This window comes from Sceloporus occidentalis, unplaced genomic scaffold, assembly GCF_023333645.1.
Source record: "Sceloporus occidentalis isolate IW3139 unplaced genomic scaffold, rSceOcc1.0.p SCAF_2, whole genome shotgun sequence".
Taxonomy (NCBI): domain Eukaryota; kingdom Metazoa; phylum Chordata; class Lepidosauria; order Squamata; family Phrynosomatidae; genus Sceloporus; species Sceloporus occidentalis.
In genome coordinates this window covers 213,941,518-213,961,232 of record NW_028316982.1, presented here as the reverse complement: position 1 = coordinate 213,961,232, position 19,715 = coordinate 213,941,518, and the positions used below count along the sequence as shown (strand labels likewise).

At 39.4% G+C, this 19,715-nt stretch overlaps 1 protein-coding gene across 12 annotated transcripts in view; it reads right to left on the bottom strand.

Annotated features, from left to right (window-relative positions):
* The window catches only part of ROBO2 (roundabout guidance receptor 2), a 1,130,584-nt gene that overhangs the window by 831,677 nt on the left and 279,192 nt on the right, over window positions 1–19,715 (bottom strand). The window lies entirely within an intron of this gene.

Genomic DNA, 19,715 nt, shown 5'->3' with positions numbered 1-19,715 from the left:
AAGTCTGTGTAAACTCTTGCGTGTTTATTACACTAGAACAAACCATCTTCAGCATCCACAACAATGCAATATTAATATGGTTTTGCCAATACACATTGGCCCGTTAAAAACGAGCCTTTTAGTACGTAGTCAGTCCGTATTAGGGTTAGGAAGGTGTGGTGCTTCCGCACCCCCCTAACTCTAGTACGGACTGAGTCCGTACAAAATGGCGGTGCCTCATCTACATGGGGGCCGCCATGACGATGTCACGACCACGCCGCCTCTATACAGGGCGGTGAGGACGTGATGTCGTCGCTCCATGCGAGGGCACTTAGTGTGCCCTTTGCGCGGAGCAGAAAGGAGCTCCGTTTCGGAGCTCCTTCCTGGTTTGCGGAGCTGCTTTGCGTCTCTGGGCACAGCCTTCAGATGGCTGCGCCCAGCAACGCAAGGGAGAAAGGGGCCAAGCGGCCCCATTCTCCTCCTCTCCGCCGCCGCGGGGTGTCCTTGGGGCTTGAAGCCCCAAGGACACCCCTTTCCAGGCTGTGGGGAAGTAGCCTTTTGCCGCTTCCCCGCGGCCTGGAAAGCGGCGGATCGAGGCCTCAGTGGCTGCCATTCTGGCCGCTGAGGCCCCGATACCCTGGGGAAAGGGGCGGGTACAGGCTGCCGCTTTTCGGCAGTCTGTAACGCACCTTTGTTAAGCGAAGAAGTGAACTATCTCAGGGGTTCAGCTAGTTTTACTAAGAAACATTATTATTATTATTATTATTATTATTATTATTATTATTATTAACTTTTATCTAATGTTTGCAATCAGAGCAAGATAGTTCAATGTAATTTGCTATGTTAAATAGCAGTCGTTATATGACTAGTCCAGAAAATTTCATCATATATATCACCAGCACAAGAGGTTTTTATGCAGTCAGACTTTTTCATTTATCATTCATATGAAAGGGCACCTTATGGGAATTAATAGCATATGGAGGAAGACTTGAAGAAATCACTAATACTGGTCACTTTAAATGTCATTGCACACTGCTTTCACACTGCAGAATTAATGCAGTTTGACACCACTTAACTGACATGGCTCCATCTTATGGAATCCTGGCATTTGTTGACGCAACCAAGAATTGTGTTGGCTTTCTTGGCTGCTGCATCACACTGCTGACTCATGTTCAGCTTGTGGTCTACTAAGACTCCTAGATCCTTTTCACATGAGCTGTTGTCTAGTCAGGTGTCTTCCATCTTATATCTGTGCATTTCATTTTTTCCTGCATAGGTGTAGGATCATACATTTTTCCCCTGTTTAAATTCATTGTTAGCTTTAACTCAGCTCTCTAATCTGTTAAGGTCATTTTAATTTTAATTCTGTCCTCTGAGGAATTAGCACCCCATCCCAGCTTGGTATCATGCGCAAATTTAATCAGCATGCTCTCTATTCCTTCATCCAAGTCACTGATTAAGATGTTGAAAAGCACAGGGCCCAGTAGATCCCTGTGGCACTCCACTAATCACCTCTCTTCAGGACAAAGAGAAGCCATTGGGGAGTACCCTTTGGTTTTTGGTCAGTCAGCCAATTACAAATCCACCTAACAGCAGAACTGTTTTACAAGCTTTTTTTGCAAAAAATATCATGGGGAAGTTTGTCAAAAGTCTTACTGACTGAAATCAAGATATGCTACATCCACAGTTTTCCCTTCATCTATCAAGCCTATAACTCTATTTAAAAAAAAAAAAAGAGATCAGATTAATCTGGCATGACTTGTTTTTGAGAAACCCATGTTGACTCTTAGTGATGATAGCATTGTTTCTAAGTAATTACAAACCGTGTGTTTAATTATCTGCTCTATTTCTGGGTATTATCTGGGTATTAATGTCAGGATATTTATGCAAATAAAGGTACAAAAATATTGTTTAGGAGGGGGCCTATATGATAAACAGCAGTGTGTGCTGCTGCTGCTGCTGCTGGATTGCATGTTTGCTTACAAGAATGCAGAGATTAATTTGAAAGTATATGTTTTGGGTCCAGACTATTTGAAAGAAGGTATCTCCTGATAGGAGCCTGTCCAAATTTTAAGATCTTTGGAGGAGAGCTTTCCTTGGTCCCACCACCATCACCGGCACATTTGGTGTGGACAAAGGAGATAATTATGCTTGTTGCCAGGCTGTGAAATTCCCTCCCATGGTAAGCTAATTTGGTCCCCTTTCAGTTTTCTTTCCAGCACTAAGCTAAGACCCAGGCCTTTGACTGTTGATTGGCCATTGCAGAAGGTGTTCTCTATTTCTGTAATTGGTGTATGCTGTATTTCTGGCATTGTTATCAAGGTCCAAAACACACTGCAGAAATAATCCAGTTTGAGACTGCTTTAACTGCCCTGGCTCAATGCTAGGGAATTCTGGAAACTGCAGTTTTGTGAGAGATTTACCCTTCTCTGTCAGAGAGATCTGGTGCCAAAATAAACTACAATTCCCAGGATTTCCTAGCACTCAAGTAGGGCAAGTAAAGTTGTCTCAAACTAGATTATTTCTGCAGTGTGTTTTGGATCTATGTTGCAAATGTTCATTTAATGGGTCTAAATGAATGTTTTTAATGTTTTTTTAAAAATTTATTTGTTCTAGTGTACATTATGAGCTGCCCTGGAAGAAAGAAAGAGATAAAATAGAGAGAGATAAAGAGTGAAATATATACACAAAAAATGGGGTTGGGTTCTGTCTAAATTATCTGGACTTAGCTTTTATGGAAGCAATCACACTCATTCATGCATGACTTCTCACATTGATTTTAGTGGGACTAGTGAGCTTTCTATATAGCCTTAGTAAAAAGGCTATACAATGAAAGATCTCAAGAAGGGAAACGTTTAGTCTACATTTATGTGCTCTGCAAAAGATTGGGTGTCAAAACTATAAAAACCATTCAACGTAACTGGTCACTGAGTTCTCCAAGCAATGGTAGGGGCTAATAAAAACTTTTCTAATGTCAGTGATGAATTATTCCAAGACCTCAGAATCAATAGAAGAATTGAATCATGGAAGCCAGAAACTGCATGGGGTACAGCCAGAAAGCTGTAACAGAAAGAAATGTGGATGTAGCTTTATCACTGAAATGACTAAAAGCAGGTCAACGTTTAAAGCAGAAAATGAAGATTTTATCATTGCTATTCAAGACACTGTAATTGCTACCAGTAACTATCAAGAATATATAACAAATACTGCAGATACAGACACTTGGAGAAAATGCATTAAATCAAAAGCAATAGGTCATACAATGGCTGGTGCCTTGTCTGGGCAACAAAATGCAGATGCACAGGCTAGTCCTATGGTTTTATTATGCTACATCTCTAGTACAATATTGGGATCTTATGCACTCAAGACAACAACATTAAAAAAGTGACCTCCTTCTTAAATGAGAGATAAGGATAGCAGGTGGGATGTGCTATGGGTCCCACACAGACATATTTGAGAGATCTCTAAATGAACTGAGGCTCCTCTGAAGTAGACTGAACCTTTGTTTTCATACCAGAGGTAGACATATTGGAGCATGCAGCCCATAGGCCACATAAAGTTCCTGTATGTGCTTTGTGTTACTGATGGAGTCTTCAGGAATCCCAAAATGAAGCTTTCACCAGAAGTCCAATGCCCATCAACCCCACATTTTAAAATAATTCAATGTGATTTTTGGACAATTTTGCCTGCCAAATCAAGCAGAAAGCACCCCGAAAGGTGAAAAGATGTGAAAATACCCTCATACTGCCACTACAAACCCTGTACATGATAAGTATCTAAAATGCTTGAAACCAAAAATGTTTCAGATTTTAGTTTAGGGTTTTTTGTTTTTTTAATACAGATATGTAGCAATGGATAGGGCAGTACAGAGTCAGCTTTACGTCCTAGCTGCAAGGCATTCATTTTTCAGGCTCCTCCACTCCAGGGAGAGGAAAGGGGAGGAGTGGAAGGGAGGGAGATAGGGCTGCCAAGTTCACAGCCAAACATTGTACAAGCGATGGTTGTGATGGCTGTTGCTGTTGTTGCTCCTCCACTGCTCCGAGTTGAAGCAATGTCTAGAGCAGGATGTACCTGCAGTGCTCCTGTGCCCCCTCAAAAGCAGAAGTGGGTGGCTGGCAACCTTGACATTGCTGCCAAATTTGGCTGACATTACTGCATTCCCATATGCAGAAGATTTGAGTAGGACAAGTGCTAGTTGGGATCTGGGCTCCAGCAGCAGAAGTGAAAGTGGGAGGTCAGGAGAGGGGGCCTGATTTTTTTTTTATATGGCGCTCTCCTTTGTGCCAAAGTTGGAGATGGTTGCTATGTCTCTCTCTAGGATAAGTCGCTCCTGCAACTCCTGCAACTCATCCATGTGTATACTCCCATAATCAAAAATGAAATAAATTAATAAATAAAATTGTCTACACCATTTTATGTATGTCACTAAACCTCTGGAATACACCAAACATCAAAAGGTTACTTTTGCCCAAACCACTCTGCCACTATTATTTAAAAACTTGGAAGTCTGAGGCTCCAAAGAGACACCCATCAGCTCCTCCCTCTCCTCCAAAAAAACACAATAAGTATAGTTCATTTGTTCTAGGAATGTTAAAATCTCTCCTTTTCAACTTTACTGCATTTGACTGAATCCCACCTGGATTTTTCCCCATTGTTTCATGTTGTGGTTTCTTACCAACATTGAAATTTGCACCAATTTTTGAAGCATTTTCCTAATTTGCTCATTTATTTGTACATTTTATCTAGTTTATGCACACACACCCTTTCACTGAAGTGTGTATCTTTGAGATGTTCACATTTTAAAACATGCATATCATTTTGTGCATACTTTATTTCTTGGAAATACTCTATATGCCTTACAATGTGCACATGCTCAAATCAGTGTTGAATGTGCATTTTCTGGCAACAGATCTTGGAAGGTGTGACAATGCTACTTTCATCAGGCCTATTGAGTCCAACAATATTTTGTTCTATCCCTAAGTTGTGCCATTATATCCCTAAACTGTGCCATTAAAACCCTTAAATTCCATATAAAAAGCTGTTACTATCCAGACTCACTATACAACCAAGGTGTTTTCAAGAAGAGGAGGAGACCTTGAAAATTAAATCTTTATGTAGACAAACTTTGAAAATACCAAGATATATAATACCACAACTAATATAGCCTGAAGAAAGAAATATAGATGCATGAAGCATGTTCCTCTTCTTCTTAAAAGTGCATCACACATTGTTGCTTTAAAAACCTAGAAAGCAATCAGTGCTCTGTATTCCTTGAATGGAAATGGGGTCAGAATTGATCTGGATAGTCAAATTTATTATTACATGCAGAGAATGTACAATGAAATGTGATTAGAGCAAGTGAGACCATTGGTCCCCTGAAATAATGCAGCCTGGATGAAGGGAATCAATACCACTGAAAGCAAAATTGGAGGCCTGTCAAATCAACTTAATTCCCATTTTCTGAATGAGTGGAGAAAGATCGCCATATGCACTTGCCAATAACCAAATTAGCTTACTTTCAAGCTCAGCTGCTGAGTCGATCCAGTACCCTGGTTAAATAGCATCCCTTCTGAAAATGAGAATTATGCTGCATACCTAAATCTATGTTCCCAATTATAAATTTCAGATCAAAAACCAACAGCTAAAATAAGCTATAGTTTTACTGGCTATTATTCCTGATTTATTTTCAGTAGAAGTACTGACCTCTGGATACTGCTAGATATCATTAGGAAAATTAAAGGGTACATTTATGGGATTATTGAAACCAATATGACTTCCTGGTGTTCACCTCATAAATGAAGAATCGTGGACTTATTTTTATCTAAAACATTCAAATATCACATGGACTGCAATCTTGTATCTATTTAGATTGGAACCAAACTCACTAGGACAAATTTTGGAATGATTGTATATAGAACAAGGCACTTACTATTAACAGTGGCATTTGCCTGCACATTATCTATCTAGGAAGATGTTAGATATTAATGTATCTGATTTGGGATTGTGGTATGTGCATTAACGTTGTAGCCAACAGATTTATCCTATGACATATATTTGTCTCAGTGCAACAGGGCTTATAATATTAACAGTGGAACATGCCAGACATTGCAATTTAGTACTTGCAAAGTTCTACTCCGTTACTGAAGCCATTTTTTAAAATTTTGTGAACACACTAGTGATGGTGATGGCTACATATCATATCATCACCAATTGATAAATATATTCTGATCTGGTATAAGACACTTTCTATGTTCCTGGAAGGAACAGAGAGCAGATAGCTAAGAGCAATCTGGCTTTCCTGCAGTGCTGAACTGTGGTTTAGCATGCATGCATGGGCTCCCAGGTTAATTTGCTCCTCTTCTTTTTTACTTTTCTAGCAAGACTTTAAGGAAGAAACTGAAATGCAGAGCAAATGAGCCTAGAGGCTAATTATGTTCAAATGTAGGGGAAAAGTGATTAAGATAAATTCCCTCTTTTACAGTATGCTGCTTGGATATGGACATGTTAAGTTTACAGATCTTACTGTTTTCAGTATTTTTTTTAGAGAATAGTGTACATAGAATCAAGAACTATATCCTGATAGACCAGGAATTCTAGCACACCTTGATGATGATCCACAAAAAACCTGAAAACATCACTATGTATAGGCAGTTATACAATGGGAATAGTCATCTTGCAGTTGCCCTCCCATCTAGAAAGATGATGCCAGATAACATGTTGGAGTAGTAAAAATCCACAGCTTAGTTGGAAAAAACAAAACAATGTGCAACATGGCACCAAATGGCATAGCGGGTCATAGGTAGAATGGCCAACCAACTTCAGTTGGGAGGTCGGCATAAAGTGGTCCTCCCAAAAAGAATGGCTTAGGCCTGGGATAGACTGCCCTAAAAGGGCAGCCTGCCAGCAGCCTATTTTACTCCAGAGGGTCGCCATGGCCACCAAACCATGTGGCGCCCATCCGGAGTAAAAAGAACCCAGAAAAAACATGTTCTTTTTGCGCCACCGGGTGGACATCATGGGTGCGCCACTGGTGCACTCATGATGTAAGCAATGCACAGCGATGTGTGGATGCTGCACATCGCTTACATAAAGATGGTGGCCCCTGTGTGTATGGAAGGCCGCCATCAAGACGCCACCCACACATACTAGGGTTAGGCACCATGCCATTGGTGTGTGGTTCCTAACCCTAGTATCGCCGCTGCCACACCACATTTGGGCTGTCTGTTTCGGCCCTTACTTGTTCAGAACAATTCAATGAACCTCTACATTTCTTCACCACCTACTCCCCATGAAGGGGAGTAAAAGGTCCTAAACTTGCCCCCTTGGAAGCATTGATTAGCACTCTTGTGAAGTGGAATTCCACTAGAAACCATCTCACCTAGATAAAAATGAGATTTATCTGAATAATTCCTTCATGAAACAATACCCCAGGGAACCAGTAAGAGAAGCCTATCTCACTCCTATATCACCAACAGAGGAGTGTGTTTTCTGTTGCACAGTTGCCAGAACAGTGAAATCTAGTACAAATGTGTGAATACATATTTATGATGAATAGGATTTTGTCTAATTCCACTTTTTTGGATACTTATTTTAGTTAGGGTTTTGTAGTGGGGGGGGGGGGGAGTCCTAGAACTTCAGCAATTCAGCATAAAGAAAATATTAAAACATCCTATCCAGTATAATTACTTCAGTATATCTTTAGTATACCAAATGTTTGTGTCACAAAATGAAGCATTTATTTTTTTAAAAAATTATCCACACAAGTGGCATGTTTTCCTCCATCAGGTCAGGCAGACAAATGTGAAGGCTTTTCTTCCATAGTATATGTGACCTTTTTTGGGTTATTTGGGGTCCTGATAGCAGAAGCACTGAACTAGATAATTAGCTTGGCAGCATTTCAGACAGTTGCTTTATGAGCAGAGATACAGAGTGGCAGACGGCACCTGTTGGCACCTTGCCTCATAACTCATTCTATTCAGTAAGGAGTTTCTTATGGAAAGAGGTTAGGAAGCAAAGTCCTCCTGGTGCAAAACAAAGCACAGTCTGTTTCCAGTCACAACAACTGTGGGTAATGTGCTATTAGAACAAGCATGGAGCTATATATCAGTGCAACAGACCACTAATTCATCAATGGATGATGCTTTCTTTTCATAGGGAAATATTTAGATTGTTGCCCACACCTCATAAAATAAGAGTGACTGTGTAAATCATCTGAGGAAATGAGTGCACTAAAGCAGTGCTCTTAGTTGTATGACCATACACCTTCCAGTCTTTGTTGCTAAAGTGACCTCCATTTACTACATTTGGCTGAGGTACAACAGAGCATATGGATTTGTTTGAGTTTAATTGAGACTGTAGATTAAAAAGGAACAGAAGAACCTCTCTAAAGACTCATGCTAAGTATTTTTACTATGCTGGTTTGCCAGAAAGTTTCACCTTAGTATAAGATTTAATTTGAAATACCTATTAGCAAACGGTACTGTATAATCATAAAAAATAGAGGCCTTCATTTTTAATCTGAATTAGTTATCTTATTTGATTGGCAAAGAAAAGGTTCTATGTATGCATCATGTTCTTATATTTAAAAAATGATGTTGGAAACCTTATTGCATGGGATTTTTTCTATGTAACAAACAACAGAAGTTTTAAATGTATATTAGCTCCTCTTTGTAAATATTTAAATCTTTATAAATGAGCTAATTCATACTGTAGTTGTGTGATGTCACAGGGATGCTATGCCAGAGTCAGAGTCTTTGATGGTAGACAGAAAGGGCTGACTATACAATCCTCTTACCAACCACCATCACCTGCCCACCCTAACCCCCAGTTCTCAGGCCAAGGAGATGTGCTAGCAGATTGGAGGATGACCACAGATCCAAAGTATCCCCATTCCCCTAACTCTGGAACTGAAGGCAACAACAAGAGGGAAACTGTAAAAGTAAAGGGGAAAATGAGGGAATATAAAGAAAATGTCACTCCCCTCCTTTTGTTTCCAAAGCAAAATTCTGACCTCTGTTCTTTTTCCTGAAACCTATTAGCCCTGAGTGTACATCTGTGTGCATGTGCATGCACACATATTTAACCCTGTTTTGCAAAATGTTGAACTCAAACAGAAAATCAAAGTGGGGGAGAGCACTATTAAAGCTCATTTCCCCATTCAGCCATGAAACCCACTGGGTGACTTTGGGTAAATCACATGCTCTCAGCCTCAGGGGAAAGCAATGGCAAACCTCCTTTGAACAAATCTTGCCAATAAAATCTAATGATAGGTTCTCTTTCAGGTCATCATAAGACTTAAAAGCACACAACAACAACAACAACAACAACAGCTGTCATGTGCCTTGCAAGTTTTAAATCAATATACTTGTGAATCCAATGCAGCAAATTACATAGAATAAAATGTATGGAGAAAAAGAGCTGGAACTAAGTTCTAAAAGTTGGAAGGTTTGAAGGTTCATCTTACCATGTGTGGTAAGATCAGGAATTTTGGTTGCACATGTTAATGGAATCAGTGAGTTTGCTTAAAGTTGGTAAAATGTGCTGGCCAGGTATGTCCATGCCTTTCTTTATTTAGGAAGAGTACTGATTGACTGGCCTCAATAGCTGCCTCTTCCAGTTAGTGAATGGTGGCAAAGTTCTGTCTTCCTCTTTACTATGAATAAAACAATATAGATCACAAAAAACAACATAGATGCAGTTTTGATCAGGAAGTAAGACAAGATGGGAGACAGCGAGCAATCTCAGCTCTAGGTCTGGAAGCATCTTGGGACGCTGACTGCCACTCAGTAGGTTTGATGGGAAGTAATAGATTTGGCTTTCATCTGTATTCTGAGCCTGAGAACAAGCTCAAATGTTACAAAACATCATAAGTATCCATTGACCTCCTTCTAAAACAAATGAAATCCAGGTAATTGCTCCCTCCCTGGAACCTCTCACCACTTGGGAAACTGAGACAATTATAACAACATAGTCTAGCTTGAGAACACAACTGGTCTAGAGTAGCATCATTTCCAATCTACATTACATTATTTGAGAAGTAGAGGCATTCATAGGCTTACCTTTATTGCTTTCATTACATGTCACTAAGAATGAGGTATCCAAATTTTAGTGCCTCATATATTTTGTCAGCAGCAGTAGTGTGCTGTGCTACTTTGACCTTTCTGATTGGTTTGCCATTTCAGCCCTTCCTTTTTATAGCCTCATTAACCTGTAGGAAAGAGGCAGAATGGCCAACCAATCAACATAGAGCTTAACGAAAAGGTCAGCTGAGTCCACTGCATTTAGACTATTTTACAGAGTTGAAGAAATAAAATGTAGCCTTCATACTCAGTGACAAAACACTGGAATATGAACAATGATGCAGTAATCTGTCCATCCTTATGAATGCAAATGACCTTTTTGAGAATGAAGAACTGGACTGCCACTATACCTTTCCTCCTGGTAACTTAATGCATAACTGGACCCTTATATTTTGATTATGTGATGCAAATTAAACAAAATAGAATGTTTTGCATACAGATCAGATAATCTCCTGAAGTGTCTTTGTAAAAAAAAATAGACTGTTCCCTCCCCCATTTTCTGCTGTAATCCCACCTCAATCCGTAGGGGGAGGCGGGAAATAGAAATTATTATTATTATTATTATTATTATTATTATTATTATTATTTTCTCAAAATGTTCTAGCTTTATTTTCTTTTTTTTTAATCTTGGAAAAGCAATCAGAGAGGTTAAATTATTAATAACAATTATAAGATTTTTTTTTCATCTTTTTCACAGGGAGAAATTGTGAAGAGTAGACTGAACATTAATCAGTGTTGAATGTTTTTTTCCTCTTAAAATAATAATAATAGGTAGCCTTCCCTTTCAAGACAGCAAACATTTTCTGACAATCTCTTGTGATCCTTATGGAATATTTTGGAATTTTAATGGAGTGACCTGGCCATATTCCAAGAACAGTAATTACATTCTGTCTGCTTTAGCCTGGTTTTCCGTGGAGTTTCAGCTGAATAATGAATTCTTTTTCCCCTTGTCCTAAATGGTGGCTGATAGTTACTCTGTGTGCTGTTAATAGCTGTTAAAGTGTACTCTAGAGATCTCTAGATTCAGTAGAGGAAGAAATGTCAATCACAAATAGAAAATGTCCTGAAACTCTTCATGCCACAACTTTTTATCTGCCACTTTTCTTCCTCCCTTCCTTGTTTTCTTTTCATACATCATAATTCCAAATTGCACTCTAGTTAACTAACATTTTGTTGTGAAACCAAGCCCTCCCAAATGTTTATTTATTTGTAATGTCGGAATGGTTTTTTAGTGGATGATGTGGAATTATTGCAAAAAGTAGTTGCCATGCTTATAACTTCTATATATATCTGCTGCATTAAACACTTAGGATTCTTTTTGTGTATATCTTTTATTCATAGATAGTTTGGTTGTAGTAGAAAACAATATTTATCAATATTTTATTGAAACATCAAGAAAAAAAATCACCACGTTAAGCCTAGTAAACCTTGACTACTGAATTCAAACAAATGAGCCCATACATACAGGCCAAAATAAAGCTGCTTCAGGTCACTTTGGGGGGTATGCTGTTTAAATGACACATGCATCCTAAGGACTGAAACACAGCTTTGGCACAGCTTCTGGCCTCTTATGATGCGTGTGTCATTTAAACAGGATACTTCCAAAGTGACCCAAAACAGCTTTATTTTGGCCTGTCTGTATGGGCCCAAATGTTATTGGTAACTTAACAAGGTGAGCCATTCCTCAGATTCCAAAGACTATGATTTTTAATCAATAAGGTTTGTATAACCTGGATAGAAAGAATCTGACAAAAGTGGAACCATACAGTAACTGTTGTGGAGCTGTACAGTAACCTTTATTTCAAAGAACCATAGACTTGGAAGAGGTCCCATGGGTCATCAAGCACAAGCCCCTTCTTGATGCAGAATCTCCAGCCATAGCAACCCTGGCAGGGAGCTGTCCAGCCTCTTTTTGAAGACCTCCAGAAAAGGACACACACACACACACACACACACCCCTACCTCTCTAGACAATTAGTTCCATTGCTGAACTGCTCTTACTATCAAAAAGTTTGTCCTGACATTCAATCAAAATACACCTCCTGTAACTTAAAACCATTAGACTCAGTTCTACCCTCTGACGTAGCAGAGAACAAGACTGCATTCACTTCTCTGTGGCCATCCTTGAGTTATTTAAAGAATGCAGTCATGTCACCTGTCAGTTTTCTCATCATCAAACAGAACATTCTCATTTCCTTCAACCGTGAGTCATAAGTTTTTTCCTCCATACCATGTACAATTTCCCTCTGTTATTATGCACTACACCTATACCACATATCCCTACTGTTTTGGCACATATTGAAGGGGAGCCCACATGTTTGTTAGTATAAATGTATAAAATATCTCTGCATAAGAAGGAATTCTGATCTGATTATGGTCCCTGCTCACATGGAGGAGCTCTATGACACACATCAGTGCATGAATAGGGAAGGCAGGGAGCATGGGCACCAAGTTCCATTGCCAGGAGTACTTGGTTACTGTGTACCAGTTTAACCTCAACAGCAGAGATACAGCTAGTCCAAATGGCCTCTTTGCATATTCTTTCATTATGCGGATGCAAGTCCTTTCTAGTTCTACAGCTGGACCTCTGTATCTGTGGATCTGAGCACCCACATACAGCAAGCCTTCTTGTCTCCAATACATGACCACACTAGTGGGCACATGCATGTCACACTGCCAATAGGGAGAATGAGACTGGAGGTCCCACATTTTTTGTATCCATGGAGGGTTGGGGGTTGGAATGTATTCCCACAAATATAAAGGTCTAACTGTATTCAACCTTCTTACATTACATATTTAGGCACAGAAATGCACTGAAGTATGTCTAAGAACAGAAGACCTTGTGCTCAAGCAGGAGACTGGTGGCTGTAGATTTGCAAATGTGTGGAGTGAAGATCAAGATCACGAAGAGAGAAAAGTGCCCCTCTGATCACTCATTAATGGCTGTTAGATGTCTGCGGAGCTATGCTAGCACATTGTGCTACCCAGCAATATTGTTGTGTGAAAAGGTACAGGATACACTGGAAAAAGTAGTTCCAGTAACATTAACCCACAGAACGGAAGCAGCTCTGCAGCATCTAACATCCTGCTTTGCAACAGCTGCAGAGCTCTTTGGGCTGGAAGTCAGTCTGAAGAAAAAGGAAGTTCTCTACCAGCCTGCACCACAGGAAGAACACTACCATCCCCACATCTCTGTAGACAAATCTGTGCTTAAGTCCGTTCAGCAGTTCACCTGCCTGGGAAGCATCATCTCCTCAGACGCCAAGATTGATAAAGAGATCGATCACAGACTAGCAAAGGCATATAGTGCATTCAGAAGACTTCACAAAAGAGTCTCGAGTAACAAACACTTGAGGCGAAGCACAAAAATCAGTGTGTATAGAGTCATTGTACTGTCTATTCTCCTTTATGGGTCTGAAACATGGGTCACCTATTGCCAACACCTACAACTCCTAGAACGCTTTCATCAGCACTGTTTACACAAAATTCTAAACATACACTGGATTGACTATGTGACGAATGTTGCTGTCCTTGAGCAAGCAGGGATCACCAGCATTGAGGCCATGCTATTGAGGATACAGCTGCGCTGGGCAGGACACATTTCTAGGATGAAGGACCATTGCCTCCCAAAAATAGTATTCTATGGTAAACTCGCCATGGGTCAGCGTAAGAGGGCCCCCCCCCCCCCAAAGAAGAGATGCAAGGACTCCCTGAAACAACATCTCAGACTTGGCCAAATTGATCACCAACAATGGTCCACCCTGGCCTCGCATCAGGAGGCATGGAGACGCACTATCTATGATGCTGCAGCCTGTTTTGAAACCTCATGCCGAAAGAGTCTCAGAGAGAAACGACAACGCAGAAAGAACCACAACCCGGAAACATCACCCAAGGAGACTTTCTGCTGTGCTTTCTGGATCCGGACTTGTTTATCTTGGATTGGCCTTTTTGGTCATCAACAGCTTGTAGAAAGCGTGGGATGAATCCTTCCTGAATCTTCATTCGTGAAGTAAAGCCAGAGAGAATCCACAGGAGGAGTCTGGCCATCAAATACTCACTTTTTTGAATATTGTCTTCATGCAGTAGGAATAGCACCTCTTGTGATCATATATATCCCTATAGAAGAATAACTTTTTTTAAAAGCGGTATCTCCACACAAATGTAGAATCAGGCTAATGCCATGAATATAAATTATGGTGAAGTGCTCCTTCTAGGAGTAACATTGACTGGGAGTCTCTTCCTTAGCCACAAAATAAAATGATTAAGGGGAAATGAATTGTGAAAATTGCATATTTCTTATTCCTAGAACATTAAAATAATCTCTGGGAAATAATTTCATTTAAATAGATCAATGCTGTTTCACCTTTGCAAGATCTTGTATTGTTTTATTCTGTTAGATGGATAGATTGTTTTATTCTGTTTTCACATGGGAAGGTTCTTTTCATTTTCTGTTGCTAACAATGGACTTTTCATAGAACAGGATCAAGTGTTTTGTTTGCTGTGAATTAATTTCTTATCCTAACTATAGAATGAAAAGTTGTGCAAACATGGCATTATCAATTATCTCTTCAAGTGCCTCAAATGACAGTACAGAAAATGCCATTCTGTAGATGGAAATTTCTTGTAATAATTAAAATGGAAATTATTTTGGTTTTGCTCAATTATCTAAACATATCTTAGAGATACCGATTTGATTCCATAATTGCAACTTTCCATGTAATGGTAAATAATAAAGTAAGTTGTCAAAATAACAAAAGAAAATGTTTGGCACAGGAAGCAAAAACTATAGTATTGTGGAAAGTTGTATTTCTCTCACAATCTTTACTTAAATCAGTTGCAACATACAGTACCTAGCTTTTGTTATGCAAATTGACTCACTCATTATCTTTACAATAACCTTTATTTTGATTATGAACAACAAAACTTTCTTCAGCAGGGAGAAATTCTTCTTCAGGGCACATTAAGAGGCACCCAAAACCATATCTACATGCAAGTGAGAGTAAAAGCAGAATCTTTTTTTAATCAGGAGAGAGCAAAGTCCTATGGAAGTGGCTGAATCCAACATATGAAGAGGAGACCACTCTATCATGCCTTCATTTGCCACCCCTTCTTACATCCTGAAAGTTAAGAGTCTAATGAAAAGCAATTCTGGAATTTATGGAAACTCCTTCTGTGACCAAAAATACAGGTAAATCAAGTTCCACATGTGAAGTAGGCCTACGAAGAGGAAATTTTCCTTTTCAGACATTTTCTGTGTTAATAAAGTGATAATGTAGGGTGGAAAGGCTAGGTGTTCCCCCTTTTGCATGTTGGATTCATCTGGTGGGTAAAATCTTAATAGCACCAAATATTGAGTCTAGCCACTGCTAGCATTATGCATACATGTAAGTCTTCTAACAAACGAAGTTGTACTTGTTTGGCTATTGTACAATGGACCTATTCAATTCAAGGCTCATAACTCGAGTTCCATAAATGAAACCCGTAGATATGTAATTTGCATCTTGGATGTTGTGTAATTATTATCAGTGTGTTCAATGTACAATTTGATTTGTTGGGAATCACACAGCCACTGCACATTCCCCACTGCTCAATGGGACAGTATGCAAAAACATTGGCATAAATGTACAGTTGCATAAAAGCAATATTCATGAGAAGGGTGATGTAGTGCAACCACTGTATAACTATATGAATGTAGATTAATGCTACACAAGGATGATGCAAAACCCTCGGATTCATAGTCTATGGATTGGTGGGAATTTTTTACATCAGTGTTTCATGAAGCTGTGGGCCCCATAACTGAATGTCCATTGGGTCTATTGTTATGGATGTCGGTAAACAATCTCCTTCAGAGGAAAATCACATTTTCCTTAAAATTTGGACTCAAAGCAGCCCATAAAAGAATGCAAATTAAAGCATACAAAATTTTAACATTAAAATATAATCAAACTGTTTACAGTATTAAAACAATTAACTCAGTAGTTAAAAGAATTTAATGCACATAAAATGATTAAAAAGCTCTTAAAAACAATTCATTTAAAACAATACAAGACTCCAGGGCATTATTTTAAAAAATCTCTTTCAAAAGCCAGTTTGAATAAAAAGGTTTTAGCTTGCCAACAGAAGGACAACAAGGAAGGACCATTCTGGCTTCCCTGGGAAGTTCCAGAGTCTAGGGGCACTCACTGAGGAGGCTTTCTCTCACATCTCCACTGTGGTTGCAATGGTGGTGAAACTGAGAGAAAAGCCTTCTCTGATGATCTCAGAGCCCAGGCCAGCTCATACAGGGAAATGAGTCATAATGGGCCTCATAAGTCATACCTAGCATGTTGAATTGTGCCTGGAAAGAAACTAGCAACAAGTGAAGCTGTTTCAACAAGAGAATAATAAGATATCTGTAGCATGTGCCAATTAACAGTCTGGATGCAGTTCTTTGGACAAGCTTAACTTTCCAAATACTGTCACAGAATTATAGGTGAGGGACAGACCGCCCGAAAAGGGCAGCCTGCCGACAGCCTAATTTCCTCCAGAGGGAAGCTGCAGCCACCAAACAGCATGGCTTCCCTATGGATGAAAAAGAACCTGGAAAACCTGGGCTTTTTGCGCCACAGGGCAGATGTAACAAGTGCGCCACTGGTGCACTCGTTACGTAAGTGCTGCATGATGACATGTGGATGCCACACAGAGCTTATGTAACAATGGCAGTGCCCATGCATGCAGGGTGCCACCATTGTTACGGCACCATGCCATGTTAGGGTTAGGGACCATGCAGTTGCCATGCAGTCCCTAACCCTAAAATCGGTGCCAGCACAGTGCTTCATGCCCATTTCTATCAGGCTATAGAGTTGGAAGAGACCTCAAGGGTTATCAAATAAAATCCCCTGCTATGCAGGAATACACAATCAAAGCACCCCTGACAGATGGCCATCCAGCCTCTTTAAAGGCAGCCCCAAGTAAAGCATATTTCAGCAGTCCAAATGTGATGTAACTGAGGCATGTACCACCATGGCCAGATCTGACATTGGGAAAAAAACATGTGTTGTTGGTACACACATTTAAAATGTACAAAAGCATACTTGGCCACCACAGAAACCTGGGCCTCCAGGTCCAAAGCTGACTCCAAGAGTACTCCCAAACTGCGAACTTGTGTTTTCCAGGAGAGTTTAACCTCATCTAACACAGTCTGAATCCATATTCCATGATCTGCCTTATGACTGACCAAGAGCACCTCTGTCTTATCTAGATTAAATTTCAATTTGTTTGCCCTCATCCAGTCCATTACTAATGGCAGACACTGGTTTAGGATCAAGACACCTCCTTGGATTGGAGTGGAAAGAAGCTGAGTTGGGTGTTATCTACATACTGAAAGCACTACCCCACAAAATTCAGCAGAGTCAGCAGCAGACAGGGGAGGGGGGGAGGCCAAAGCAATTTAGACTGCATCAACAAAACTATAGTGCCCAGACAAAGATGCTATAAAGTCCCACCTAATTCTGCCTCAGTCAGACCCAATCTGCAATGGCATGTCTAGTTCTGAGCCCAGAGTTTACAGCTTTTGACAATCTGAAATATGTTCAGAGAAAATAATAAAAGGTCTGGAAGTCAAAACCTATACAAAATCATTGCGAAATCTGGTTATGTTTCGCCTAAAGAGGAAAATACTATGATGCAATAATATCTTCAAATATATGAAGCCATCTTCTAATATCTTGCAACCAGGGCTTGTGCTGCAGCTTTTCCTGAAAAGATGTGTGAGAAGCCCAGAGAAGCCTGGGTTGCAAATGGGCTGCCTGCTGCCCTGTGAATGTGATAAGGTCTGCCTTCTTAAAGTTACATCTCATATCTATGCAGAGAGCAAAGGTAATGTCCTTTGAAGAACTTTCTGATAGTAAGAACTGTTCAACTGTAGAATAAACTCTACAAAAGTGGTGGACTCTGTTTTGGAGATTTATAAACAGAGGTTGGATGCCCACCTGTCTTTGTTGTTAACCACCTTTGAGTCAATCTCTACTCATGGTGACGCTGTGGAGGAACAAAAAACAGTCTCAGAAACTCAGGTGTCCCCAGTCCCAGTTTTCCTCCACAGCAGCTAACCATCCTCCTTAACTTTGCTAACCCTGCTAGAATCCATAGATATTTTAGTTAGTCTTCCTGAGGACCCACTAAATCTAATCAAAGGAAGCCTTTCTAGATTAATTCTGTATTGGAGAAAGTTGTTTCCTTTATAGACTTTCCCTCTTTTCTGTCCTCTCACCAACTAATATATTATATATACTGTTTCACCTCCAGATGCTAAAGAAAAATATTCCATTCTTATTAAAATAAAAACAGAAAAGTTATCTAAATGAATTTAAAATGTGCACACTGTCATTCACATAGGATTGACTTTTGTAAAAGATAGTCAGAACTCAACAACTGAGTTCTCTGTAACAGAATGCAGTTTGGCCATGTGAAATGTTGAAGCTACTGACATTTCAGAATATTTTTATTTCAGCATTCAGATATGGCATTTCTCTAAAGCAGTTTTACCTGGATTTAATTGTTTAATTCTCAAATCACTTTTCCCTAAAGAATTTATGAAAGTGGTTTCCCCCCCTTCTAAGAATTCATCTTTATTCTTTTGTAGATGATGCTACAGATAAATCTGTAAGCCCTTTGACCCTGAAATAATGTCTTTAATTTGAAGACATGGAAAAAGTTATTTCTTTAAATCTATGATCTTATAATCAGAGAGCCCAACTCATTTTCTACAGTGAATCTTTTTTTAAAAGTTGCCCTTTCATTATTCCTCTAAAATTTCTTGCTAACCTCAAATTGTCTGGATGGTCAAATAATTATGCTTTCGAAGTCCAGTTACATTCCCATCAGAAAATGTTAGCACTCATTATTTTCTTCCATTTAATGTACATGTTCTAGTTTTAACTAGGCACAATATGCTAAAACCTCTGAAAAATTGACCTAAGTATAGATTACCTTCATGCATGGACTCTGGAATGACCTACAGTTCATTTTTATTGTGAATGAATACTTTCATACTTATTTAATGGAGCTGTATTAGCAACATCAGTGATGACATATCGAGTATTTGTAGGAAGCAGAAATCATTAGTGCGGTAAAAGTGATAGGTGCATATTACAAACCTATACTGTTGAAACTGCAATATTTCAATATTTCTTTCTTTTTTCAGAGGAACTTTCTTTCTACCTGAGTATGAGGATTTTGAGAAGTAATTAATACATAAAGATAAGAAACATGTCTAGTGCAACTAAATGACAAAAGAGTTTAATGCAAAAAACAAATAAAAGATTAATTAGGGCCACATTCCCAATGGCCAGTTTATCCTGGATGGAACTGGGCAGATCTGGATGCCCACTATAATTTACCTTAATCGGGGTAATTTAACCCTGAATGCCATTGCAGCTCTTTGCAGAGAGTTCACATTTGCAGGTACCAGTTTAAAAGAAGGCTCCTTTGCTGTCAATAAAATTCAGTTCCGTTTTCGTCAAAGGTGACATTTCCTACAGCAATTGGGCAACTGAATGTGTGCTTCCCCCCTCCTTTTTTTAAAAAAAAAACTGGCGGCAGTGTGCACATATTTTGTCAAATTTAAAAAACCTCCAGGTGTGTGTGTGTGTGTTGTGTGTATTTGGATCAGTACAG